Source organism: Pristiophorus japonicus, chromosome 1 (assembly GCF_044704955.1).
Source record: "Pristiophorus japonicus isolate sPriJap1 chromosome 1, sPriJap1.hap1, whole genome shotgun sequence".
NCBI lineage: Eukaryota > Metazoa > Chordata > Chondrichthyes > Pristiophoridae > Pristiophorus > Pristiophorus japonicus.
In genome coordinates, this window is record NC_091977.1 from 126,548,344 (window position 1) to 126,574,237 (window position 25,894).

Sequence of the window (25,894 nt, forward strand, 5' to 3'; positions counted from 1 at the left end):
CGGCGAGCTAGTTCGTTATTAAAGTGCCCCGTGGCTGGTAATAATTCCCCATAAAACAATCATTAACATTGCCAAGTGTTGCTGCGGTCCTGAAGCAATGTCACTAGGAGGCGCGGTCTGCTTTGTGTCTGAGTTGCTGAGGGGGAGCCGTGCCCTGGGCTGGTGCTGATTGGCAGCGTGCGCTCAGCACCCGCCCTAGCCCGTCATCGCGCTGCCCCGACTGGCTGGAGCAGCTGTCAATCACAGCCCGAGGCGGGGCGGCGGGGCGCCTCTCAGCTGGGAGCTGACTCTCGCCGACAATTGTTTCTGGGAGTGGCAGCAGGCAGGCACATTCGTTTCGCGGGCGGAATAGCTGTTTTCCTCTTTATGAGCAGCCTTTGCAAAGTATTGAATGCAAACTTGCTATAGCGAAAGTTCCCTCCTCCCACCTCCTCACATTTGAGGCGGGGGGGGGGTGGGAGACAGACTGAGCTCGGGGAACCGAAGGAAAAGCCCCACTGAGTCGGTGAGTTTTCATTTTCTTGTGACATTTGAGGTTTGTGATACATTTAACCGACTCCGACTGTGTGAAAATAACACGGGTGCGAAAGATCCTGGGCATTCTCATTTGCGGAGTTGAAGGCTGGAAACTTGGTTGTCATGGTTCAAAAATAGAATTCTGTACGTGTTACCACAAAAGGGTAACGATAGCTGCGATCTTGAACTTCTTCCTGTGTCTGCCTCAGGCTGCACTCTGGCCGTGAACTTTACGAGCAGCGCCTTTACAAAGCAGGATTCTCTTTACTGAACAGTCCCTTCTGGCTCATAAGATTCAATAAAAAGAGACCACATCTCATACGAGTTCTCTTTTATGACACATTCGGCTGTAGTTTGCATCTAATTGTGCTGCATGCAGCTAGCTATCTTATCCTTGTATGTACGTCGAATTCAGTAAGTGATCCCGGTGGAAATGTTACAGATGGCAACAGACTGATGTTTTTTTTAACGACTTTTAAAGTAGGTAAATCCTTTACAAACAATTCAGCATGTAAAACGTGTTTTGTTATAGATTTTAAATGCACGCACGCTGCATATTCACAATTGTTGATGATGAAAATACTGCATTTTATCCTGGATTTATGAATTATGCTGGGTAATATTGGGTGGCAAAAACCCATGAGTCCTTTTATATCTCTTCTTTCCCACTCCTGCAAAAAAAAAAGAGAAATATATAAACATTTTCATAATGGATATATGTATAATAGAACAGAAATGTTCAGAGGAAGAAATCGCCTTTCGCATTTCAAAATAGGAAACTGATTTGGCATGTTGAACATAACACAAGAAATAGGAGCAGGAGTGGACCTTGAGCCTGCTCTGCCATTCAATAAGATCATGGCTGATCTGATCTTGGCCTCAACTCCACTTCCCTGCCTGCTCCCCATAACCCTTGACTCCCTTATCGTTCAAAAATCTGTCTATCTCCACCTTCAATATACAATATATTCAATGACCCAACCTCCATAGCTCTCTGGGGTAGAGAATTCCAAAGATTCATGACCCTCTTGAAGGAATTCCTCCTTCTTTCCATTTTAAATGGATGACCCCTTATTCTGAAACTATGCCCGCTAGTTCTAGATTTCCCCACAAGGGGAAACATCTGCTTTGTATCTACCATGTCGGGGCCCCCTCAGAATCTTATAAGTTTCAATAAGATCACCTCTCATTCTTCTAAACTTCAATGAGTATAGGCCCAGCCTGCTCAACCTTCATAAGACAACCCTTTCATGTCTGGAATCAACCTCGTGAACCTTTTCTGAACTGCCTCCAATGCAAGTATATCCTTCCTTAAATAAGGAGACCAAAACTGTACGCAGTGCTCCAGTTGTAGCAGGACTTCCCTACTTTTATACTCCATCCCCCTTGCAATAAAGGCCAACATTCCATTTGCCTTCCTAATTACTTTCTGTACCTGGATGCTAACTTTTTGTGTTTCATGTGCAAGGAAATGTGAGAAATGTGATTAGCAAGATTGACATTTCACATCTGTTTCCACTGAAGGCTGCTCCTATAAAAGATCAGCATTCAAAATTAACTGTGGTATGAAAACCACAACCAAATAATTTGCATTAAAATTAATATGAGTAAACAAGCCTCCATGTACTGTTTAAAATGGATTAAACACAAGTTAAGCTAAAAGTGGCATCCTTCAGAATTTATATCAACAATCAATGTCTGAATGTTTGCTGCAAGTCTGTGACCCCATTAATGGATTGGGTTGAGACAGCACCACAGAGTTTGAGTGAAGCCATCTAAACCCAATGAATATATTTCTTGCGGACACATACGCTTCCCCTCCACAACTATCATTTTTCTCTCCATTCTTCACCTGTCTGGAAGGTGTTGACTCCTAGCTAGGGAATGGTTCCATCACACTGGTACCTTGTTTGGATATGCAGTTCTTTTTGTGACCCTAGTGAGTGTTGTCAGTCAATTTGACTTGATAGTATTGCAGCTATGTTTATAATTTTAAGAGCTAAATTCAAACAAATCAGAGAATAATTAAAACAAATAGTTTGGAGGAGGATATTTATCAATATTTCAGAAGAAAACAAATGGGAATAAATAAAATAACTTGTACCTTTTACAACCTCCGCATCCAAAGTGCTTCACAATCAACAAAGTACTTTTGTAGTCACTATAATGTAGGGAAATATGCCAGTCAATTTGCTCACAGCAAAGTCCCACAAACAGCAATGATATAAATTACCAGTTAATCTGTTATTTTGGTGGTGTTGGTCAAGGGATCACTTTTAGGCAGGACAACTCTTGCTTTTCGAACAGTGGCATGGGATCTTTTGTATCCACCTGAGAGGACAGATTGGGCTTCCATTTAATATAAATACAGCACCTCTGACGGTGCAGCATCTTTTAATACTGTACCAATTTGAGGCAATGTAAAAGAACAACAACATGTCATGTAAGTAACAGACATGTGTAATCTTTCCACTCCATGGCACTCTGCACCAGTATGCCCTGCCACAGCACTGCTATTGATTATTGGGATTGAAAGAAAAGATCTCATTGCCATTATATTTCTCTATTAAGTGCTATTTCCCCCCCCCAAAGTTGCACTTAATTTAAAGGTATTGAAATACTCCAGGTATGATCTAACCTATAAACTTTTTAAAAAAAGGTTACTATTGGAGTATATTGAAATGGCCATTGTATATAGATTGGATTTTTGGCAATTAAGAGCAATCTGCAATGCCATTCACCAGACAGGCTGTATTTTTACATTTTGCCATTTAAAAACCAGTAAAATCATGGTACCTGCCTTAAATTGAAGAAAAGTGTGCTCATTGTTTGAAAGAATATTCCAGCCTGGTCAGCTGTGTTGTTTTAATCCCTCCAATCAGATTTCCGCCCCAACCACTGTACCGAAGCTATCACTAATGAAGTAGTACTCGATAAAATAATGGGACTAAAGGTGGACAAGTCCCCTGGACCTGATGGCTTCCATCCTAGGGTCTTAAAAGAAGTGGCTGCAGAGATAGTGGATGCATTGGTTGTAATCTACCAAAATTCCCTGGATTCTGGAATGGTCTTGGTGGATTGGAAAACCGCAAATGTAACATCCCTATTTAAAAATGAGGCAGACACAAAGCAGGAAACAATAGACCAGTTAGCCTAATATCTGTCGTTGGGAAAATGCTGGAGTCCATTATTAAGGAAGCAGTAGTGGGACATTTGGAAAAACATAATTCAATCAAGCAGAGTCAGTATGGTTTATGAAAGGGAAATCATGTTTGACAAATTTGCTGGCGTTCTTTAAGGATGTAACGAGCAGGGTGGATAAGGGGGAACCAATGGATGTGGTGTATTTGGATTTCCAGAAGGCATTCGATAAGGTGCCACATGAGGTTATTGCACAAGATAAAAGTTCATGGGGTTGGGGTAAGATATTAGCATGGATAGAGGATTGGCTAACTAACAGAAAACAGAGAGTTGGGATAAATGGGTCATTTTCCAGTTGGCAAACAGTGACTAGTGGTGTGCCGCAGGGATCGGTGCTCAGGTTTCAACTATTTACAATCTATATTAATGACTTGGATGAAGGCACTGAGTGTAATGTAGCCAAGTTTGCTGATGATACAAAGATGGGTGGGAAAGCAAATTGTGGGGAGGACACACAAAATCTACAAGGGGATATTGAGAGGTTAAGTGAGTGGGCAAAAATTTGGCAGATGGAGTATAATGTGGGAAAATGTGAGGTTATCCACTTTGGCAGAAATAATAGAAAAGCAAATTATAATTTAAATGGAGAAACATTGCAAAGTGCTGCAGTACAGAGGGATCTGGGGGTCCTTGTGCATGAAACACAAAAAGTTAGTATGCAGGTACAGCAAGTAATCAAGAAGGCAAATGGAATGTTGGCCTTTATTGCAAGGGGGTTAGAGTATAAAAGCAGAGAAGTCCTGCTACAACTGTACAGGGTATTGGTGAGGCCACACCTGGAGTACTGCATACAGTTTTGGTCTCCGTATTTAAGGAAAGATATTACTTGCATTGGAGGTTGTTCAGAGAAGGTTCACTGGGTTGATTCCGGAGCTGAGGGGGGTTGACTTATGAAGGTAGGTTGAGTAGGTTAGGCCTATTGGAGTTCAGAAGAATGAAAAGTGATCTTATTGAAACATAAGATAATGAGGGGGCTCGACAAGGTGGATGCAGAGAGGATATTTCCCACTCGGGGGGAAACTAAAACTAGGGAACATAGTCTCAGAATTAGGGGTTGCCCATTTAGAACTGAAATGAGGAGGAATTTCTTCTGAGTGTTGTAAATCTATGGAATTCTCTGCCCCAGAGAGCTGTGAAGGCTGGACCATTGAATATATATTGAAGATACAGATTTTTGAGTGATGAGGGAGTCAAGTGTTATGGGGAGCGGGTGGGGAAGTGGAGATGAGTCCATGATCAGATCAGCCATGATCTTATTGAATGGCGGAGCTGGCTCGAGGGGCCAAATGGCCTACTCCTGCTTCTATTTCTTATGTTCTTATGAAACAGCTGTTATGAAAGTCACAAATGACATTCTACATGAATGTGACAAAGGTAAACTGTTCCTCCTCATCCTTCTGAACCTGTCTGCAGCCTTTGACACGGTTGAATGCACCATCTTTCTCCAACACCTCAACTGTCGTCCAGCTTAGAGGGACTGAATTCATCTGGTCCCATTCTTGTCTATCCAGTCTTAGCCAGAGAATCACCAAGGTCTATCCAGTCTTAGCCAGAGAATCACCAAGGGTCTATCCTTGGCCCCCTCCTATTTGTCATCTACATGCGGCCCCTTGGCAGCATGATCCGAAAACACAGCATCAGTTTCCACATATACGCTGATAACACCCAGCTCTACCTCACCACCACCTCTATTGACTCCTCCACTGTCTCTGAATTGTCAGACTGCTTGTCCAATCAGAAATTTCCTCCAACTAAAAGCAGGAAGGCCAATGCCATTGTATGCTAATAACACCCAGCTCTACCTCACCACCAATGTTTCCTGTCACTTTTTCGGGGGCTGTGCGGTACATTCAATGTACCGCGCATGCATGGTTTTTCCATTTAAAAGCTGGCTGCGTGTGACCTTCAGAGCACAGCACGCCCACGCAGCTTAAAGGGAACATTGCTCACCACCACCTTTCTTGACCCCACCACTGTCTCTGAATTGTCAGACTGCTTGTCTGACAGATGAGTAGAAATTTCCTCCAGTAAAATATTGGGAAGACCAAAGCCGTTGTCTTGCCTCCCCGCCACAAATTCCATTCCCTGGCCATCACCTCAATCCCTCTCCCTGGCAACTGTCTAAGGCTGAACCAGATTGTTTGCAACCTTGGTGTCATATTTGACCCCAAGATAAGCTTCCGACCACATATCCCTGCTATCATATGAAGACCTCCTATTCCCAGGTCTGGAGCATCACCTGACTCCGCCCCTTGCTTCAGCTCATCTGCCGAAACCCTCATCCATGCCTTTGTTACTTCTAGGCATGACTATTCCAATGCACTCCTGGCTGGCCTCAGTAAACGTAAGGTCATCCAAAACTCTGCTACCTGTGTCCTAACTCGCACCAAGTCCCGTTCACCCATCACCCCTGTGCTCACTGGCCTACATTGGTCCCGGTTAAGCAATGCCTAATTTTTTTTAAATACCCTTGTTTTCAAATCCCAGCATGGCCTTGCCCTTCCTATCTTTGTAATCTCCTACAGCCCTACAACCCCCTCTCCCCCGGAGATCTGTGCTCCACCAATTCTGGCTTCTAGAGCATCCCCGATTTTAATTGGTCCACCATTGGCAGCCGTACCTTCAGCTGCCAAGGTCCTCCCTAAGCCTCTCCGCCTCTACCTCCCTTTCCTCCATTAAGACACTCCTTAAAACCTACCTCTTTGACCAAGCTCTGCCCTAATATCTCCTCGTGTAGCTCGGTGCCGAACTTTGTTTGATAACACTCCTGTGAAGTGCCTTGTGATCTTTTACTACGTTAAAGATGTTGAATTGACACATGCTTTCTACTTTGACCAAAGAATCAAATGCTATCAGAATTGTAGGCAAGCAGTAGATAAAATGCTGTTTTAGCATTTTATGACCAGTTCCAGGAATGAGATTACTTGTATTTGCATTTGATTCAGTACAGTATTGGATAAATTGGCAGGGAACAGAAAACCTTGATGGAAAAGGGATGCATACCTTGCATGTTTTGGCCTTGAGAGCCCAAGACCTCAAGCTGATGCATGACGATATAAGTCACACTCCTTCATTTTCATAATGATCCTGTTGGGGGCCTGTTTTGTAGGAGATTCAGGAAAGACTAGGGAATCATTGTTCATGACGCACACAGAAAATATTTCAGTTAGATTTTTTTAAAATAGCACAATCAATAAATGAAACATTTTCTCTGTGGTTTAAAATATCTTGCATGTAAAAATGAGCATTGTTTAATTTTGTGAGTGCATAAAACCAATACAAAAAAGTAGTCAGTATAATTGGATCAACATGAAGCCAGAAATGTGTGTATCGAGCTTGCATCATGATGTAAAATAGTGACAGGACACAAATACACACACATGGCATTATTCCATGCATTTAGAATAAACTGATGGCAGATCTCGAGATCCAGGAAAATCTGTGTCTGGTATTATCAGAATTCCAGAGTTTGACTCCCTTGTGTTTGATAGCATTATGGATAGAGAGAACTGTACATCTGCTGCAAAAGGCACTCTGTCAAGCCTCAGAAGGTTCAAGCCTACTCCAAGACTTGAGCACGTAATCTAAGATGTTGCTATAGTGCGGTACCAAAGGAGTGTTGCTTTGTCAGAGGTGCTGTCCTTGGTTGAGAAGTTTAATGACTGCTCTGTCTCCTTGTTCAAATGGAAGTAAAAGATCACATAACCCTTATTAGAAGATGACAAATGAGTTCTGATGTATTGGTCAATATTCCTCCCTCAACCAACACCATTACATACGAACATAACATAAGAAATAGGAGCAGGAGTAGGCCATTAGGCCTCTCGAGCCTGCTTCGCCATTCAATACGATCATGGCTGATCTGATCTTGGGTTCAGCTCCATTTCTCTGCCTGCTCCCAATAATCCTTCACTCCCTTATCGCTCAAAAATCTGACTATTTCCACCTTAAATATATTCAGTGACCCAGCCTCCACAGCTCTCTGTAGCAGAGAATTCCACAGATTTACAACCCTCTGAGAAGAGGATTAAAAGTGAATTAACTGGTCATTCATTTCATTTGCTGCATGTGGGATCTTGCGGTGTGCAATTGTCCACCACGTTTATCTACAAAACAAAAGTGACTACATTTCAAGAAAAAATAATTGGATGTAAAGTGCTTTTACACATCATGAGGATGTGGTGTGGTACTGTATAAAGGCAAGTTTTCCTTCTAATGAGAAGTCAAGGGCATCATTTATATATCATAAATCAAGCATGTGCACACTCTTAACTTACAAAAGGCAGAACTGAGTTATCACAAGTGGGATATATATTCTATACAATGGTTTCTCCATATTGCTTGTATTATATCTCATGAAATAATTTAAATGTGAATCATTTAAGTGTAAACTTTTGACATGCAGAGTATATTACTTTTTCTTGCGCTACAAGTGACAAGACATTGGCTTGTGCTTGATTCCTCCTGCAGAGTTCACAGTCTCTACTGTGAGGAGGGAAAAATACAGGGAAAATGCACCTGGCTTGCTGTAGGATATATCCTGCTGGCCAATTTAAATGGTGTGTATATATAGGCAGAGTCTGGAAGCAGGTCTGCTCACCTACTTGTTTGGAGAACTGCAATTTGAAAGTGATCTAAAGAGCACTAATGTAAGTAATTGAGGGGGGGGGGGTGTTGCTTTGCTTTTATAGTTTTTTTTTCAAGCATAAATCAATGTGAATGTTTAATAAAAATATTTTTAATTTGTTAAACATTCAAATTTAAGTGGAAAATACTTTGTGTTGGAGTCACTCTTCCAGAATGAAGTCGTCTGTTTTTAATTAATTTTAAATGTGTAAATGATGAGCTTATACAAAGTAATTAAACTTTTCAAATGTAAGGAAACAAATAATATTTGCAGATGCTGAGTGGAAGGTCTGTTTGCTATTTCCTACCCGAATTTCCTATGTTTCATCAGCTCCAGCCGGGCAGTGCCTCATTTACGTTGCTTGGCTCCAATTAGAAATCTCCCACCCAGGAGGGAAGTCTGCACATGTATACTTATAGGCTTGCACGGGGCTCGCCTCCCCACCATAACATTTTTAATGCTTTTACAGCATGGCTTCAGGTAAGTTTTTTTTAAAAAGCGCTAGAAATTTAATGAGATTCTGAGGACCTTTTAAAATTAGATTTAACACTACAATGGAGTTGTATTCCATGCATTGTCAACCCCAACTGGTATAAGACTGCCTTCTCCCAGGAATTGAGTTCTGAACCTAATCTAGTGTTATGCCTCAACTTTAATGATGCTATAAAGCAGTGACACTAGATGTTGTAGTGTGAATGTACCATAAATGTGCATGTGTGTTGCAAAATTTGTACTTGTATAGTACTTTTTAATAGTACTTTGTATAGTACAGTACTTTTAATACATTCCATAGCTGACAATTTGCCACGTGGCAATAATACATGAGAGAGGTTGAGATGATGACCTCAAATAAAACATGAACTGCAAGAGCAGAGCTTGTTTGGTTTACCATATTCCCCTCAATTGCAAAATGAGCTCTTGAATTTGTGGCGTTTAACATGTATAATCTGGAATTTGGGGGCGGAAATGATTGTTTGCCAAGATTTTTTGCACAGAGTAGCTGTTACGCAACAACCAGTAGCTTCTCTTATGACTTGAACTCAAATTATGTGTTTTTTTATTTGCTGTGTCTTGTTGGCAACAGAAATTCCATGGATGTGATGTTTAGATTTCAGATAAAACCATGCCATGAAGGTGATTATGTATGAAGGTATAGAATGGGTGCAAGCTTCTGAGGTTAATTTAAAACTGGCTAAAGAAAGAATTGTTGTGAATGGAGCTGCATCAATATGGCATGACCTCACTGACAGGTGCCACAGGAATCGGTGCTAGTGTCATTGCCATTTATACTATATAGAGCTGAGGACAGAAAATAAGCTGCTTGAGTTTGCAACTGACACTTAATTAGGGAGGGATACAAATAAATAAACCAAATGCAAATGATCTGTATAGGTTGGGATGGTGGGTTGATGATTTGCAGATGGAATTTAATATGGATAAAGGCAAAGTAATGAGACGAGGGAAGGAAAATAAACACCTAAGGATATAAACTAGATGTTGGCTATAGGACACATCAAAGGAAAGGGATAAGGGGCATTTATACCAACAACACAGTGTGTGATAGCAGTAAGGAAAGCAAGCCAGATCTTGGATCTATAGCTAGAGAGATAGAGCTCAGGAGATAATTGTGGTGTATGTAGCACACAAATCACTGACTCCACACGGTCTGGTGTTAATCTAACTGCTGTGACCTTCGTCTTTTATTGTTCAGCTCCAGAGTGCCTCTCAGGTGTGGTGGTCAGCCTTTTATAGTGCCTGTTGCAGGTACTTCCAGGTTTCCCACCACAGCGCCCTCTGTGGTGTACCATTATGCTTATATTACATTTAAGGTACCAGGACAATACACACATCAATACATAACATCACACTTGTCCAACGGAAAGCAGGTAGGCATAGACAGTGCGTTAGTATGGTGCATGTTATCTGATACATTAACTAGTTATTGACTGGTAACGGATCCCTGATTTCCTTGTTCGCTCTCATCATTAATTGTACTTTGTATCCATTATTTTACACAAGTACAGTGGCCATTCAACATTAAAATATTAATTCTTATTACAAATTCGCCATCTCACATTAACATAGCTCATTTTAGACTCGCTCTGCCTTACAGAAGTCCTTTGTGGGGACCACCTCATGGTAAGGACCTTTTAAGACTCCCGGGTGCATTTCCTTTTTGAGGCGCCATCTTTGATACAGGAGGATTCCACGAGGCTTCTCCTTGGGCGCCGCCATCTTTGATGCTCTGCTGCTCTGGACACGATGCCGCCGCCATCTTGCTCTCCGCCGCTCCGGATGCCCTCCGCCGCTACCTGACTTGCCGCCTCTCCTACGGCTGTCGTCGTTGCTTCTCCGGCGGCCACCGTAGCCGCCTACCCTGTGGCCGCCGACCTCCAGCTGCTACCGCCGCCCGACTCTCCCTCTGCGTGGGCCCCTCCGATCCACCGGCCATCCTGGATCCCTCGCGCCCCGCCGGCTCACCACCCCCCCCCACTAGGCCCCTCTCTGCAGGGCTGCTTGCCTGTGGGGGCTGAGGCTGCAGGATCTCTGAGGTCCGGGGCGGGGCTTGCTCTGCTTGCCTGTGGGTGGATTGAGGCTGCAGCTCCAGCTCGGTCGGCGCTGCTCTCTGGGGACCCGGGGCATGGCAGCACCCCGGGGAGCAGCAGCAGCTCCCACGGACCGTCCCCATCCACCTCCGGCCGAGGAGTGTCGGCCCATCGCCTGCAATGACCCACAAAGGTAAACTGTGCGTCTCGTCCCCGTGGGATACCTGCACCATCGCTCTGCCGAGAACAGGTATCAGTTCCCTGGTGTAGGTACGCAGCTTCGCCGTGGCTGGGACCAGCTTGGGTCGTGCAGCTGGGTTAATCCACAGTTTATCAAAAGTTCTCCGACTCATCAACGACGGACCCGAGCCCGTGTCCACTTCCATATTCACAGGGACTCCGTTGATTTTTACTTCCCTTATCACTGGGGGCGAATCGTCGGTAAACGTGTACAGTCCCAACACCTCATCATCTGCCTGCTCCTCGCTGGATGGTGGATCATCCCCCATCTCCTCAGCCACATGGTGAATCCGATTTCTTTTACACATATACTGAAAGTGGCCTTTTGTATGGCAGGTATTGCATGTGTACTCTGCAAACCTGCACCGGTGAGCCTCCTGGTGCTGCTTGATTGGCCCCCCTCAGCGGACTCTGAGTTCCAGGACCTCGAGGTCCATGCTCTCTGCCCCGGGCAGAGCCACGTTCTGCAGTTTTGTCCGTGGTGGGCGCTATCCTGTGGACCGTGCCTGCTGGGTTCAAGACTGTGTGGATCATTTGTTTGGTGCTGCAAGTCGAGGTCATATGTGCCCGGTTGATGGCGATGGCCTTTGTCAGGGTGACTGTGGGTTCCGTGGCTAGCAGCTTGTGAAGGAGGCCCTCGTGGCCAATCCCCATAACGAAAACGTCCCGTAACGCCTCGTCAAGGTGTGCGCCAAAATCACACGGCGCCGCGAGTCTCCTGAGGTCCGCAGCATATTTGGTGACATCCTGGCCTTCGGGTCTGCAGTGATGGTAAAATTTGTATCTGGCCGTGAGGATGCTCTCCTTCGGTTTCAACTGGTCACGAATGAGTTCAGTCAGCTCCTCGTATGACTTGTCCCTGGCGCTCCCGGGTGCCAGCAAATCCCTGACGAGACAGTAAACCTCATCGCCACAACTGGAAAGCAATATCGCCTTACGCTTATATCTCATTGCGTCCGTGTCCTCCGTCAGGTCGTTTGCTGTGAAGTAGTACTCGAGCCTTTCCGTAAAGGCCTCCCAATCATTGCCCACGGTAAAATCCTTTAGCGATCCCAGAGTAGCCATGGTTGCGTGGAGTTCGTCCGCTTCCTTGTTGCCAATGTGGTGTATGTAGCACACAAATCACTGACTCCACACGGTCTGGTGTTAATCTAACTGCTGTGACCTTCGTCTTTTATTGTTCAACGCCAGAGTGCGCCTCAGATGTGGTGGTCAGCCTTTTATAGTGCCTGTTGCAGGTACTTCCAGGTTTCCCACCACAGCACCCTCTGTGGTGTACCATTGTGCTTATTACATTTAAGGTACCAGGACGATACACACATCAATACATAACAGTAATGAGTCTGTACAAAGCACTGATACAGCCATATTTGTTAACTGTATACAATTCTGGTTGCCTCCATCATTCTCATCCTCTTCCCCCCCCTCCCCCTCCCTCTCCCCGGATCGAGGATGACTTGCGTCCACGTCATACAGTTCACAGGTGTTTCAATGAAGGACCTAAAATTCCAGGTCTCGAAGAGCCTGTGCGTGGATTTTTTTCTAACGTGTGGTGACCGTTGCATACCAGCCACCACACGGGCTTGACAGAGCTAGGTCTTGGTCCAGTAGCAAGGATTAACCAAGACGACTGGAGACCAGCTCTGCTACACGGACCTAGTGCGCACACATATCGCAGTGTGGGCTGGCCCGTGCTGCCCCTGTGCCCTCGCCTCTTCTGAACCCCAAACTCACGCTTCTCCTGGGCCCCGATCACGTCCCTCTACAATCTCTCGCCGCTCCTTCGCCCCGACCTTGCTGCTCATAGAAACATAGAAAATAGGTGCAGGTGTAGGCCATTCAGCCCTTCAAGGCGGGCGGATTAGATCGGCGGCGGGGGGAGGGGGGGGCGGGGGGAGGGGGGGGCGGGGCGGGCGGTGTGCGCATTAGATCTCTTGGGGGCGGGAGGGGGGCGGGGAGGTTAGAGAGATTAGATCTCTGAGGGGGGGGAGGACTAGATCGCCCGGGGGGGGGGGGGGGGGGGAGGAGGAGAAAGAGTGTGGAGATTATATCTCTGGGGGGGCGGGGAAGCACTAGATCGCCCGGGGAGGGGGTGGGGGAGGAATAGATCGCTGGGGGTAAAGGAACATTGTAGATTACATACTGCTGACATACCATCGGCATAAAACACCTTTTTTCAGACAGTGTGCAACTTCAGTGGTATGTTGGCGGTATGCTACCAATGTTGTACTTATGTAGGGTGCTCCGTGTGGGCGGACGGTATGCATACCGCCCAGCGGTATGTCACTGATGAATTTCCCGCAGGGTGGTATGCAGTTATTTTTTGATCAATTTCACGATTTTGGGTGGTATGCCGGTGGTCCACGGGCGGTATGTCCACCAATTTCAGCCCCATGGTATTTTTAAGTGTGTAGTGCCACAAGCCACTCAAGGTGTGTTGCCAGAGAAATAGAATTTAAATCAATGAGTTTGGACTCATTCAACATTTAATATTTTGCTGCACATGAACGTATACATTTGACTATGAATAAATGGTGTTTGTTTTAAAATAAATCGTTGAAGCAGCAGATCTTGAAAATGGATCAATTTGAAGTGCTGTTTGTGGGGTAAACTGAAGTAAGTCTTAAAACCAGGCTCGTTTCCATTACCCATTCATGTTTCCTGTCCGTATTCTGCCTGCTGAGCATTAATTGATCCCTCGTGAGATAAATAGATCGTTTAGTGAACCTCTACAAAAAGGATAAAGTTCAGTAATGTTAATAAACCAGAGCTCCCATTAGCTTCTAGCTCCATTTAACAAACATACCCACTTCGTGAATGGATGGGAGGCCCTAGCAAATTCTGGAAAGAAAGGAAAAAGGCAGCTGGAGAAGCTTCTCTGTCAGTGTTGGGGCCTCCCATCCACTCACCAAGAGCTTAGTTTATTACACAGAGCCACAAGCCCAGTTGATCCAGTCTTTCTTGATAGGTCAGTCCCGCCATCCCGGGAATCAGTCTGGTGAACCTTCACTGCACTCCCTCAATAGCAAGAATGTCCTTCCTCAAGTTAGGAGACCAAAACTGTACACAATACTCCAGGTGTGGCCTCACCAAGGCTCTGTACAACTGTAGCAACATCTCCCTGCCCCTGTACTCAAATCCCCTCGCTATGAAGGCCAACATGCCATTTGCTTTCTTAACTGCCTGCTGTTCCTTCAATGACTGATGTACCATGACACCCAGGTCTCGTTGCACCTCCCCTTTTCCTAATCTGTCACCATTCAGATAACAGTCTGTCTCTCTGTTTTTACCACCAAAGTGGATAACCTCACATTTATCCACATTATACTTCATCTGCCATGCATTTGCCCACTCACCTAACCTATCCAAGTCACTCTGCAGCCTCATAGCATCCTCCTCGCAGCTCACACTGCCACTCAACTTAGATATACAATAAGGATGGTATATGGTGCCATAGGGAGAAGGAAACCTTGAAGCTTTAAAGATTATCTTTGGGTGAGAGGATTTGTAGTGGAATCATAGAAATTACAGCGCAGAAGGAGGGTATCTGGCCCAGCAGATCTGTGCTAATACTGGCTCTTCAACTGTAGCGGTCTATTCTAATCCCATTTTAATGGAACGCTAGCACAGAAGGAGGCCATTCAACCCATGTCTGCACTGACTCTTTGCTGGAGCAATCCAAAACTAAACTCACTGTTTCGCGCTCTCTATAGCTGTACATCTCTCTCTGCTTGGCTCAATTTGTTGCACTGTCTCCTCTGAGTCAAAAGATCGAGTTCAAGCCATGCTCCAGGATTTGTGCATATCATGGAGTTTGACACTTCAGTGCTGCACTAAAGAGGTTACTGCATTGTCAGAGATGCCATATTTCGGATGAAATATTAAACCAGTTCAACTTGTTCAGTTGATCTATAAGACCTTATGGCACTATTCAAAGAGGAGCAGAGAATCTATTGGTGTCCTAGCCAATGTTCCCTGGTAACTGCGTTTTGTTCTGTGCAGCCTGTCTCTTTTAGCATGCGGACCTTTTAAATTTCCGCTCGTGTGCAGTATTTACAATGGAGAAGCCAGTGAGCGGCTTGCGCCGGGCCTTTCCTATTACTGAGCAGCCCCGCGGCTTGGAGCGATCATGGTCCTAGCCAATATGTACACTCAAACTTATGCTACCAAAAATAGATCCGCTTCTCATTTATCTCATTACTGTTTGTGGGACCTTGCTGTGCACATGTTGGCTGCTGTGTTTGCCAAATAGCAACAGTGACTGCTTTAAAAGTAATTTTGTTTTAAATTTGATTAAAGCCTTATTTTGGAAATCAGCAATTTCAGTTAATTGACAATTTGTTTCAGAAAAATATTGAACAATTTGTGAGTAAAAGATAATACAGTGCTATGTATTGGCCAGAGTTTGTAATTGCATAACGATAGGAGCCCCCTAACATCGGAAAGTTGATTGAAATGTAGACATGGGAATGTATAATGGGAAAAGTTGACGTGTAACCAAAACAGAGCAGTGGTGATACCCGCCCTCCTATATGGCTCCGAGATATGGACTATGTACAGCAGGTACCTCAAAATACTGGAGAAGTACAGGTTGAACCCCTCTTATCTGGCACCACCCCTTGTCCGGGACCATTCCCGGCCGCCGAGTGGTGCATGCGCAGAACGCGACCCGTCAAAATCCTACTCACCAATATAATCTTTTTCCTCAATTAGCTGCCTCCTCCTCGTCGCCCTGCTGGAACTCCTGCAGCCACAGTCCTCAGGCCAGCTGCTCCTCCCCACAGTGCGCTCTCCGAGGGGTCAGGCCGACTCTGCTCAGCCCGCCGACTCTTCTGGGCCCACCGACTCTTCGATGCCTGCCGCGGCCGCCCCCGGCTCTTCGGGGCCCGTCGGCTCTTCGAGGCTCCCTGCACACTGATTGGCTGACTGACTGACAGTCGGTCCAGCCAATCAGCGTGCGCGCACACTTGCAACAGTACTTAAAGGCACAGTCCACCCAAACACGTGACCTCCCCTCATCCGGCAAAATCTCTTATTTGTGACAGGCCAGGTCCCAAGGGTGCCAGATAAGGAAGATTCAACCTATACCACCAACGCTGCCTTCGCAAGATTCACTGGCAGGATAGGCGCACCAACATCAGTGTTCTCGCTCAGGCCAACATCCCCACGCTTGATCAGCTCCGCTGGGCGGGCCCCATCGTTCACATGCCTGACGAGATTCCAAAAACAAGCACTCTACTCAGAGCTCCGACACGGCAAGCAAGCCCCAGGTGGGCAGAGGAAACGCTTCAAGGACACCCTCAAAGCCTCCTTTTTTTAAAACAAAAAATGTAACATCCCTACCGACACCTGGGAATCCCTGGCCCAAGACCCCCAACGTGGAGGAAAAACATCCGGGAAGGCGCTGAACACCTCGAGTCTCTTCGCCGAGAGCAAGCTGAAGCCAAGCATAGACAGCGGAAGGAGCAGATGGCAACCCAGGCCCCCCGCCTACCCATTCCTTCAACCACTATCTGCCCCACCTGTGACAGAGACAGTAGATCCTGCATTGGACTCCTCCGTCACCTGAGAACTCATTTTTAGTGTGGAAGCAAGTCCTCCTCGACTACGAGGGATTGCCGATGATGATGATGAGTAGGAGCATATTTTGTCTGCATGGACGATGTGGCCTGCCCAGTGGAGCTTCTGCTATTTGATCTTCCATGTTTTTAGTTGTGCCTTGTCACTGTTGAAAAAACTCTGCCCCTATTGTAAGAGGTGTAAATTTGGATGTAAGAGAATCCTGCTGGAGAATGGAGGATGAAAACTATGGTTTGCCTTCTCATGCCAGTACTCTTTACCACTGCAAGATATCCATGAGGCCAAATTGGCACGTAGCTGAGATTACATAATACATTTCTCAAAAGACAGGAGGTCCTAGGATGTTACAAAAGTGATCTGTATGTGTTGAAAGAAGAGAGATCCACTCATGATTCTGATCATCATTGCATTTCAAGAATTGACCCTTCTAAGATTTCTTTTGCAACATATTCCTCATTGACACTAGTATACCCCTGCTGAGTTTTGGGGACAATTTATTCTGTCCTATTTTATGCTGGTGGAGGTCCATGTTATTGGTGATGGCTTTCTGTAGTTCTTAGAGACTTGAAAATATGTTTGTTTTTGGTTTCACTGGCCTTTGTATTCCTCTCTTTTTCATTGCACTGAATGTATTCTTCTCCTGCATATTGATTCTTGGTGGGGGGGGGGGTGGGGGGAACATTATTTAATAAAAAGGGAAAATTGAATAAAGCCAATGATAACAGGTGGTTTAAAACGATAAATATTCCCCAAGATATCCTGCAGAAATGATTTGTGACAACCAAGCTGATTACTACAGCTGTTATAAAGAAGAGGCACATAAATACCATTATTTAGTCAAGGACCTTTCAGATGCTATTAAATGTTAAACTATCATGGACACTTGCATAGCTGGAATACTTCTTGAGTAATATGAGCGAAGAACAACTAGTCAGTGCAGATATGGCATGTGTTTTCTCTATAGTTCCGTGTGGAATGAAAGCTTCTTTTGTAACACAAAGACAGCTGCCTTTGGGTTAACCAATAAAAACTATTTAAGTTTGTTCTACAGGACATGTTGCATTAACAATACAGATAACCCCATCTGTTTGAGTTGTCATACTTTTCTGTAGATATGGGTGCTACAGAAATGATTGGTTTGACGCAGTTTGCATCCTTTAACAGTTGATTCATTTTACTCTGTTAATGTCATTTCCAAGTTGATGCTAGAAAGCACACGCCTTTTGATTGGGTTTGAAGTCCTGAAAATACAAGTAATATGTTCTGTTACAGTTGGGAACTAATAATGTTTGTAAAGTAAAGATAGCTTTTTGCACGAGTTGGCCAAATTAACTTGCACTTAATTATTAAAAACTGCCCAGCTACTTTTTTCCATTTATTATTAAATTCTTTGTCTCCAGTGTTTAAAGCTAAATAATGCAGCATGTTGTTACAGCGAGAGGTAATAAGAGGTATTTTAATGTTAATGTGTACTGTTGTCATGGAAATGTTAGCAAAATTAGTTTCATGCTGAGCTGTAATAGGGGATATTTTACAGAGTGGAAAACTGGCAGCAGCAGCTAGGTGTTGTCTGCTCATAGCTTCTCTTAAATCTGTTGCCATCTGTCGTGATGAATGCTGTGGCTTAATGATTGTGGGAAGCACTCTGTTTACCAGTTACATACCAGGAGCTTTTTAAAAAAATATATAGAAATCTGTAAATCTGTTCCCTTATTGGTGAATAGTCTGCTAGAAGAGACCACGCAGGAAGGTTTTTTAAAAACAATACATCAATCACTAAAAGTTATTTTCAGTCTCCGTTTAGATTTTCAAATCTCATGATCTGTTTCAGTGTATAAAAGATTCCATGGCACTTTTTTAAGATGCATAAGGAGTTTTCTCTATTCTGACTAAAATTGCTCCTGCAGCCAAAGCCCCCAACAGATTGACTGGTCATTTGTATATTTATTTTTTCTGAGACCTTGATGTGCACAAATTGGCTGTCCTGTTTGTCTACATAACTGATGCCACTCTTCAACGTAATTAATTGATTATGAAGCATTTTGGAAAATCTTGCGCATTTGCTAAGGTGCTATAAATGTTCGTCATACAATTCCTTTTCTCAATTTAAGAAATTCCTATCTGGCAGGCAACTTATATCTAACTATTCTTCTTCACTCACCAATTTACTTGTATGCAATCTGTGCAAATAGAAGGTTACATAAGCAGATAAAAAAGAGGATTGTGGAAATGTTGCCAAACCTTGGAGGAGATATGAGATAATTGAAAATGTATATAATGTGACTTTTAACAGTCATTTCCTCCTCCGTTGGGAGGCCAAATAATTTTTATTTATTTAATTTGCAGCTAGTTGAATTGTTGTCACCTAGTGCTGACATTTAACAACTGCTTTAAAATGTAATGAACTAGATTCTGTATAATGTTCACCATAGCCAGTATGTATATACTGTCACAGACCGTGTGTTCGTGGCGAGATGCGGTGAATGTTTATGGAGGAGGAACGGCGAGAGATTGTGGCGGAGGTGCGACAGATGAAGGTACGGGGCCCAGAAGAGCCTAGGGGCAGCACAGGCCAGCCCACACTGCGATGTGTGCGCGCTAGGTCCGTGCAGCAGAGCAGGTCTCCAGTCGTCCTGGTTAATCCTCACCACTGGATAAAGGCGTAGCTCTATCAAGGCCGTGTGGTGGCTGGTGTGCAACGGTCACCACACGTTAAAAAATTAACGCACAGGCATCTTCCACTCCCTCAATTGGAGTTCAGGACTAGAACATCGGGTCCTTCAGTGAAACCCAGAGTACTTAAGGAAGTGGCCCTAGAAATAGTGGATGCATTGGTGGTCATTTTCCAACATTCTGTAGACTCTGGATCAGTTCCTATGGACTGGAGGGTAGCTAATGTAACCCCACTTTTTTTTTAAAAAAAAAGGAGGGAGAGAGAAAACAGGGATTTATAGACTGGTCAGCCTGAGATCAGTGGTGGGGAAAATGTTGGAATCAATTATTAAAGATGAAATAGCAGCGCATTTGGAAAGCAGTGACAGGATTGCTCCAAGTCAGCCTGGATTTATGAAAGGGAAATCATGCTTGACAAATCTTCTGGAGTTTTTTGAGGATGTAACGAGTAGCGTGGACAAGGGGGAGCCAGTGGATGTTGTGTATTTAGACTTTCAAAAGGCTTTTGACAAGGTCCCACATAAGAAATTAGTGTGCAAAATTAAAGCACATGGTATTGGGGGTAATGTACTGACATGGATAGAGAACTGGTTGGCAGACAGGAAGCAGAGAATAGGAATAATAAACGGGTCCTTTTCAGAATGGCAGGCAGTGACTAGTGGGCTTCAGTGCTGGGACCCCAGCTATTTACAATATACATTAATGATTTAGACGAAGGAATTGAATGTAATATCTCCAAGTTTGCAGATGACACTAAGCTGGGTGGCAGTGTGAGCTGTGACGAGGATGCTAAGAGGCTGCAGGGTGACTTGGACAGGTTAGGTGAGTGGGCAAATACATGGCAGATGCAGTATAATGTGGATAAATGTGAGATTATCCACTTTGGTGGTAAAAACAGGAGGGCTGATTATTATCTGAATGGTGACAGATTGGTAAAGGGGGAGGTGCAACGAGACCTGGGTGTCATGGTACATCAGTCATTGAAATTCAACATAGAAGTGCAGCAGGCAGTGAAGAAGGCAAATGGCATGTTGGCCTTCATGGCGAGAGGATTTGAGTATAGGAGCAGGGAGGTCTTACTACAGTTGTACAGGGCCTTGGTAAGGCCACACCTTGAATATTGTGTGCAGTTTTGGTTTCTTAATCTGAGGAAGGACATTCTTACTATTGAGGGAGTGCAGTGAAGATTCACCAGACTGATTCCCGGGATGACGGGACTGACCTATGAAGAAAGACTGGATCGACTAGGCTTGTATTCAATGGAATTTAGAAGAATGGGAGGGGATCTCATAGAAACATATAACATTCTGACGGGATTGGACAGGTTAGATGCAGGAAGTTCCCATGAACGGACCTGCGTAGTCTACGTGACCATGGTTTGGTGGGCCTGGGCCATGGGCTGAGTGGGGCCTCCCTGGGGGCATTGCCCAGCTGGGCACATGTCGTGCACCTGCGAACAGTGTTCCAGGTCTGCATCAATTCCAGGCCGCCATACATGTGACCGGGAAATGGCCTTCATAAGCACGATGCCTGGGTGCTTGCTGTCGAGTTCCCTGATGAATGCTTCCCTACCCCTCTGGGGCATGACTACCCGGCTGCCCCATAGTAGGCAGTCTGCTTGGATGGAGAGTTCATCCATCCGTCTCTGAAATGGTCTGACCTCTTCAGGGCATGCTCCATGTGCGGTCGCCCAATCTCCACTCAGGACGCATTTCTTAATCAGAGATAGGAGGGGATCTCTGTCCAGGTCTTGATCTGGTGGGCTGTGATGGAGCCTGCACTATCGAAGGCATCGACAGCCATGACCATCTCTGCGCTTTGCTCTGTTGCCCTCTCAGTTGTGGCCAGTGGAAGCCTGCTGAGCGTGTCAGTGCACTTTTCGGAGCCTGGCCGGTGGCGTATGGTGTAGTCATACACAGCCAGCATGAGAGCCCATCGCTGTATGCGAGCTGACGCATTGGCATTGACGGCTTTGCTGTCGGATAACAGGGATGTTAACGGTTTGTGGTCCGTTTCTAACTCTAACCTTCTGCCAGAAAGGTACTGGTGCATCTTTTTCACCCCGTAGACACATGCGAGTGCTTCCTTTTCAACCATCCCATACCCCCTTTCTGCTTTGGAGAGCGACCTGGAGGCATAAGCCACAGGTTAGAGTTGGCCCTCATCATTACTCTGCTGCAACACGCACCCAACCCCATAGGATAATGCATCACCTATCAAAACCAATTCCTTTCAGGGGTCGTACAGGGTCAATAACTTATTAGAACAAAGCAGGTTCCGTGCCCGATTGAAAGCCCGTTCCTGACAGTCCCCCCAAAACCACTCGCAACCCTTACGCAGGAGCATGTGTCGTGGCTCCAGCAATGTACCTAAGTTCGGTTAAAAAGTTCCTGAAATAGTTCAATAGTCCCACAAATGAACGCAACTCTGTGTTGCCGGGCCTATGCGCACGACGGATCGCCTCCGTTTTGGATTCGGTGGACCGGATCCCGTCTGCGGCAACCCTCCTGCCCAAAAACTCGAGCTCTGGGGCCAAAAACACACACTTGGACTTCTTTAGTCGCAGACCTACCCGGTCCAGTCGGCGTAGCACCTCCTCCAGGTTGTGGACGTGTTCCTCGGTGTCTCAACCCGTGATAAGGATGTCGTCCTGAAATACGATTGTTCCGGGGATGGATTTGAGCAGGCTTTCCATGTTCCTCTGAAAGATAGTGGCTGCTGAACGAATGCCAAATGGACACCTGTTGTAGACAAACCCCCCCCTTGTGTGTGGTGATGGTGGTCAGTAGCTTGGATTCTTTGGCCAGTTCCTGGGTCATGTAGGCTGAAGTGAGGTCCAACTTGGTGAACAGCTTGCCACCTGCCAGCGTGGCAAAAAGATTCTCCACTCTTGGAAGCGGGTATTGGTTCTGAAGGAACACTCGGTTGATGGTGGCCTTGTAGTCGCCACAGATCCTGACCGAGCCATCCGTTTTTAGAACCGTGACGATGGGGCTTGCCCAGTCGCTGAATTCAACGGGCGAAATTATGCCCTCTCTTAGCAACCTGTCCAACTCGCACTCAATTTTCTCCTGCATCACATACGACACAGCTCTGGCTTTGTGGTGCACTGGTGTGGAGTCCGGCGTGATGCGTATCCTTACTTTGGAGCCTTTGAAAGTCCCGACGCCAGGTTGAAATAATGACTTGAACTTTTGTAGGACCTGTGAGCATGAACTTCGTTCCACAGATGAAATGGCGTGCACATCCCCCCCATTTCCAGTTCATCTCGGCTAGCCAGCTCCTCCCCAAAAGCGCGGGACCATTTCCCGGGACAATCCAGAGTGGCAGCCGGTTCTGAGATCCATTGTGTGTGACCACCAACATTGCACTGTCTAGCACTGGGATGATCTCTTTGGTAATTGCGTGTCAATGCATTCTAGTTTGGGTCTGCTAGTTCTGAGTGGCCACAGTTTCTCGAATTGTTGGGCACTCATAAGTGACTGGCTGGCCCCTGTGTCCGGCTCCTTGTGTACCGGGATGCTGTTTAACAGTACTCTCCATCATCGGTGGTGTTGAGGGGAGAGAGGGAAGGCTTCTTTTCCCACGAGCGGGCCCACTGATATAGAGGGTCGACGCTCGCCCCAGCCCGCGTAGCAATTCTCGAAGTTAGCAGACAGACAGATGGCAAAGTATAACGATCTTTATTACGAACGTCCGGGAACATCCCTCATCACAGCCGCCTGTGAGTGGAGATGCTCCCCGAACAGCACAATCATACAACTTTTATACATTTCAAAAACCCCTCTGTTCCTGGACAAGACCTCCCTAGATTTCTAATTGGACTACCTTATCAGTGCTACTTCAGATTGACAGGTCATGATCTCGTGACCATCTTAGACCATTCCCAGAATGGTATCTCTAGGTTGGAATTTGTTATACATTTCCTTTGGTGCCATGAAGTCTATCTCTGGTCACTTCGCAAGGTCTTATCAATGTCTGTTTAGGTTCTCACATCGTATCCTGTCGGAATATTATTGAATTGATAACTTCTGGAGCCTTGGTACAAGGCCGAAGAGAGGCCTTTTACCTCCTTATGGGTCGGTGCAGGAACCAGCACTTTAACCCTTGTCCCGCTGGTACCCCTAACGCCAAATTTCTCTTACAGGTGGTGTTTTTGTGCATGAGCTGTGGATGTTTGCCACCTGGACCCGCTGAACTTCAGCATCCATTGCTGTGTCCCAGGCATACCCCTGCCTTGCAGACCCTTCTTGTGGTTCATCCACTTCGTAAACCAGCCTCGTTGTGGGCTTCCTGCACATCTTGGCTAAATGTCCACTCAAGTTACAATTTCTGCAGATGAATTGTTGAAACCGGCAGGTCTTCGCAGGATGTTTGTCCCCGCACCTCCAGCATGAGCTGAGATTGTTGTGAACAAAAGAGCTGTTGCCAGTCATTCCTCTCTGTCTCTTTTGATTACTCTTGAGCACTCTGTTTGTGGGTGTCAATGGTCCCATCCCGGGACGTATTGTCCTTTGCGATGGTGTAAATGTCCGTTCAACCTGCCATTGTCTTTGTTGAGGACCCACCCTAGAGTCTGTTACTGCCTGGTTGGTGTTGAATTGCCCTTGCCTGCCTGCGGGGTTCTGAGTCGCGTTTAGTATGTTAACTCCCTGCTCCATTGCCACGTTGGGAGCAGAGTTGTGCGCGTATATGATCTTGGTTTCCTCCTCCCCGCCATGAAGGTTTGAGCCATCAACGCCGCTGCTTCCAAGGTCAAGTCCTTGGTCTCAATTAGCTTCCTAAAAATCCCGGCATAACCAATGCCCTCAATGAAGAAATCCCGTAACATCTCTCCCCTGCAGGCGTCTGTGAACTTAGAGGCTGGCCAAGCGCCGAAGGTCCGGAACGAAGGCCTGTATGCTCTGCCCTTCCCGACGTCTATGTGTATAGAATCGGTGTCGGGACATGTGTATACTACTCGCCGGTTTGAGGTGCTCACCGATCAGTTTGCTGAGCTCCTCGAAGATCTTCTCCGCCGGCTTCTCGGGTGCGAGCAGGTCTTTCATCAGCGCGTACTTGCTAGGCCCACAGCTGGTCAGTAGATGCACTCTTCGCTTGTCAGCCGCTGCCTCTCCCAGCCAGTCCTTCGTGACCAAGCTCTGCTGGAGCCTCAACGAAATCGTCCCAGTCCTCCCCAACACAGTACCGTTCCTCCGTGCTACCGGTGGCCATTCTCTTGAGTCGTTGAATCCCATCCTCGTCGCCAAATGTTGTGTCCTTACACACTGCAGCAAATCAATATGAGGCACATACTGGAGACAAGGTCACTCTGACCTTACCTTTATTCACAGGACCAAGGAGTAATAACCCTGCGTGGGACCTCCCTTTTTATATACCTGGATGACCAGGTGAGGAGTGTCTCCCACAAGTTCACCCCCTGTGTTCAAGGTGTGCATTTCTCAAATGTATACAGTGTACAGTGTTGTTGCATAAAGGTTACAGTTATGTGAAGGTTACAAACATGACAAATAGAGAGGTCACTTAGTGAAGGGTGTGAGTCTAGGTTGGGTAGAGGAACAAATCACACAGTTACTGTAATGATATAATGTATAGCACCCTCTAGCTAGAAGTATAGCGCCTTGGATCTGTAATTAAGATACTGGCTGTATGAGGAACGCCATTTTAACTGCAAATGGCTGATTGAGATCTCCCGAATAAATAGAGTTAAATTAAACTAAGAGGTGTAAAAGAGATTATAAAAATACAGTTGTGACACAGGTTAACAAGGCCATTTAAAAAAAGCAAACCAGCACTAGGGTTTATTTCTAGAGGTATAGAATTGAAAAGTAGGGAAGTTATGCTAAAGCTGTTTCGAACCTTGATTAGACCACATAGTACTGCATACAGTTCTGGTTGCCATGTTATAAAAAGGTTTTGGAGACACTGAAGAGGGTGCAGAGAAGATTTACAAGGATGATACCAGAAATGCGAGGGTATACATATCAGGAAAATGAACAGGCTGGGTCTCTTTTCTCTTGGAAAAAAGAAGGCTGAGGGGTGACCTAATTGAGATCTTTAAAATTATGGAAGGTGTTGGATCTCTTGATTTCCAATGAAATACGACCTCCGGTTGTAGTTTTAATGTAACCTTATTCTGGCAGCAGCAACAAGCTTCTGGCTTTAAGCCAGGCCTTTGTCCTTCTGAGACCACATGGCCAAAATGGCTGTACTTATACCTGGTTCAATTTACAGAAAAGAACTCTCCATCTTTGACCTTATTGGCTCAATTGATAGTCTTTTAACCTTTAATTGGCTCGCTACCCAAGGTCCTAAAATGTCAAGTTGATTGATGACTTAATGTAATGTGGTCTGTGTTCTTTCAAAACTGCAACCAGGGCTGCAGAGCTTTGATTTCTCTATCAATCCCCTCTTTGATTCTTTCACAAACTGAATCATAAAACATCAGCTATCACTGGTTAAACATTCTACAAAATAATTTCCTACATGTTAATAGTTTCCTTCTAAAATT

The 25,894-nt window shown here is 45.4% G+C and overlaps 1 protein-coding gene across 2 annotated transcripts in view; it reads left to right on the plus strand.

Annotated features, from left to right (window-relative positions):
* The first annotated feature begins 304 nt into the window (after window positions 1-304).
* The window catches only part of LOC139265690 (E3 ubiquitin-protein ligase MARCHF3), a 141,781-nt gene continuing 116,191 nt past the window's right edge, over window positions 305-25,894 (plus strand). The window contains exons 1-2 of one of the 2 annotated variants that reach the window (XM_070882956.1): window positions 305-505; window positions 8,675-8,824. The gene's annotated coding sequence lies outside the window, so the exon portion shown is untranslated. The remainder of the gene's footprint in view (window positions 506-8,674; window positions 8,825-25,894) is intronic. The other variant, XM_070882940.1, reaches the window with a different exon arrangement.